This window comes from Mus pahari, chromosome 15 (genome assembly GCF_900095145.1).
Source record: "Mus pahari chromosome 15, PAHARI_EIJ_v1.1, whole genome shotgun sequence".
NCBI lineage: Eukaryota > Metazoa > Chordata > Mammalia > Rodentia > Muridae > Mus > Mus pahari.
Genome location: NC_034604.1, coordinates 36,483,271 through 36,486,309, shown reverse-complemented (window position 1 = coordinate 36,486,309; position 3,039 = coordinate 36,483,271). Strand labels below are relative to the sequence as shown.

The 3,039-nt window shown below is 48.3% G+C and overlaps 1 non-coding gene across 1 annotated transcript; it reads right to left on the bottom strand.

Moving 5' to 3' along the window:
- Positions 1–2,447: 2,447 nt before the first annotated feature.
- On the bottom strand, positions 2,448–2,577 carry LOC115065531. The gene has a single exon (XR_003845316.1). It is a non-coding gene; the product is annotated as a small nucleolar RNA SNORA17 (small nucleolar RNA).
- Positions 2,578–3,039: the final 462 nt, after the last annotated feature.

Sequence of the window (3,039 nt, the reverse complement as noted above, 5' to 3'; positions counted from 1 at the left end):
AGGACGATCGGGTCCAGCTGCGGGTCCCCTCTCCAGTCCGCTCTTTCCCCGGCAGTGCAGCGGAGCACTAGATGTTGCTTTTTAAAACACTGTAGAATCACTGAGATGAGTGGGTGATAAAGGTGCTTGCTACTCAAGCTGGGAGGTCTGAGTTCAATCCTTGGAATCCCCATAAAGGTGGAAGAGTGAATGGTCTCCATAGAGTTATCTTCTGATGTCCACATATGACATGGTATGCATCCCCCATACTATCAGGAACAAGTGAATAATAATAATAATAATGATAATAACAACAAAGTGATTTTTATAGTATTTTAATCATGCTTTTAAAAACCTTTTTATTGATTTTTTTTAAAATTTCAAACCATGCACTCCATTTCCACTCATCTCCGCACCCCATTGCACCCACTCTCCACCCTTGCAACCTCCCCCCAAAAGAAAAAAAATTTGTGGAAACTGTAGTTTGTCACTGTGTGTTCCACAGCCCACCCCTTGTCCACACTTTTTTTGTTTGCAAATGTTCATTGCAATGAGTCGTTAGTTGGTCTGGTACAAGGACTCTGGCTTCTACTACACTGTTAATACTGGATCCTCAATGGAACTCCTCTCAAATATCCTGTTGTTACCCTCTGTTGTGGCGATCATGTACTTTTGGATCTATAGGACCACCATGTCATACATTCTAGCGGTTCATCCATAAGGTAGATGTTGAGGTGGAGAGGCCAATTCAAAGCCCTGGATATAGGTCTCAGAGGTATCTGAGATGGTCACCATGCCAACCCTCTCACACCACTAAAAGTGAGCTCTCCTGTGCTGCTCTGTCTGGCCCACCCAATGCCACAACTAGGCCCTTGGGTCAGGCTCACCTACAACCCATCCTTATCCCCTGCAAACAGGACCTGCTCTACCCTGCTGTCCAGGTGAGGTGCAGGGTTAACTTTCCCAGTATTGCAGCTGGTGAGGGGTAAGGACAGTTCTCCTACTCACCTGACGCCGGAACCAGCTTTCATGCCCGCCATAGGTGGAAAGAAATAGGGAAGAAGAGGGTATTGCTCTTTATCCCTCCACCTCATAGCAGACAAGAGACAGGGCAGCCCACCTGCAACCCCATATCCAGGGCCAGCTCCTCTGTATACCCCAGGTAAGGTACTGCAGCAGATGAATGTCAGGGACAACTCTTCTGCTCTCATGTCCCCAGGGCCAGCTTCTCCTGCCTGCCATAGATGACAAGGGGTGAGGTAGGAGGAGGGCATCGCTCACTCATCCACACTACCACATGAAAAAAAAGCACACTAGCCCATGGAAAATAATTTGTGGTCCAGCTCTCCCACCTTCACACCCTCAGCCCAGCTCTCCCACGCCCCCACCACCTGGGCCAGCTCTACTGTGTTGTCCAGGGGAGAGACAGGGCCTATTCTTCTAAGTGCTGCAGCTGGTGAGGGGCAGGGACAGCTCTCCTGTTCTCATGACCCCAGGGGCAGGGCTCTTACATGCCACAGATGGTAAGGGGTGAGCAAGAAGGAGGGTATCTCTTTTTCATCCATGCCACCACATGGGAGATGAGTGGCAGAGTCAGCTCTCCCACACTCATATCCTTGAGGCCAGCTATCCTGAAATTCAGCAATGTGCTAGGTTCATCTTCAAAGTACTGAAGCTAGCTAAGAGTCAAGTTAGCTCTCTGACTCTCATGCTCCCAAGACAAGCTATCCCATAATGCTTAGGTAAGGGATGGGGCTGGTTCCGGACAGCACTCAGACCGCAACATGTCCCCAGGTGGCAGTTCAGATCAGGGGCATCTGCCTGGGTTTTGGTGGTAAAAGACCCCTGCCTGCTACAGGGCCACGAACCCAGACATGGCTCCCAGTGGCAGCAAAGGTTAGAACTCCACCATGGTCCCAGTTGGTATCACTGGCTATTCACATCAGACTGTTCCTCACTACCCTTGAGTCTCTAGGTCTGCCTCTTTTCATTGTGCCCACATCCTTCTGTTTCTCTTTCTCTCCCATCTTCATCACTTACTTGCTCCTCTTACGGGCATCTGGGGTCTCTGAGTGTCTGGGGTCCTCTCAGGATTGCTATATTCTACTTATGCATTATAGCCCCAGGCAGAGATCATCTTGGGTATGGTCTTCTCCCATCCCCAGACCTGCACAGCTCTGGACTGGTACCATCTCCTCTCTGGACCCCATACCATGGTACAGAATTGGTAGTCAACTCTGGTACACTCATCACCCAGGCCTCTGGCCCAGCATGGTCCCATGTGATGTTCATCTGTCTCAGGCTCACTCCTGCTTGGAACCCGTGGTTCCAGTAGGATTCATCTATTCTCCCCACCCTGGGAGCCCAGCAGGGCATGTAGAGTGCCAGACGGATGGTTATCTTAGGCTAGCTCCCTGTCCATGCCTGGCAATGGACTGGTGGGTGTCTTAGACTTGCTTTTGTCTGGTAGTGTAAGGCTACTGATCATTCAGGCGTTCACAGATCAGAACACTGAGAGTAGACATAGCCTCTCTCCTCTGCTACCTACTGATGCACATGTGACACTGTAGCCATCCCTGAAATGCTTTTAGGGGCAAGGATGTTTTTGTTTCTTATGTTTTGTTTTGAAGCATATTAACAAAGATTACTTGGAGAGTGGTGTTAGGGCAGCGAAGATGCTCAGAGGTCTGTCTGCCTATTAGGACTGTTTTTGTGTTGTTGTTTATTTATTTGTTTGTTTTATTAGATCTTTTCCTTATTTGCTTTTCAAATGTTATCCCTTTAAGTTCCTCCAGTAGTTCCATTAGGTATTTTCAGTAGACTATTTCTAGATTTGGTGTTGTGAGCTTTTCCATGGACAGTCTGTTTTATTCATCCCAATGGATGTAACTAGCTTTTCTTCAGGACTCAAAGGCATGAATGGACTTGGAAATGTGGAAGTAAGAAGCAGAGGTTGAATCAGATAACTATTGGTATGTGGAGCGACACCAAATCTTGTGGCTACGTTCAGCTACCATCCTACTCTTTCTGAGAATATGGGCCAGCTAGGTGTCTCTGCTC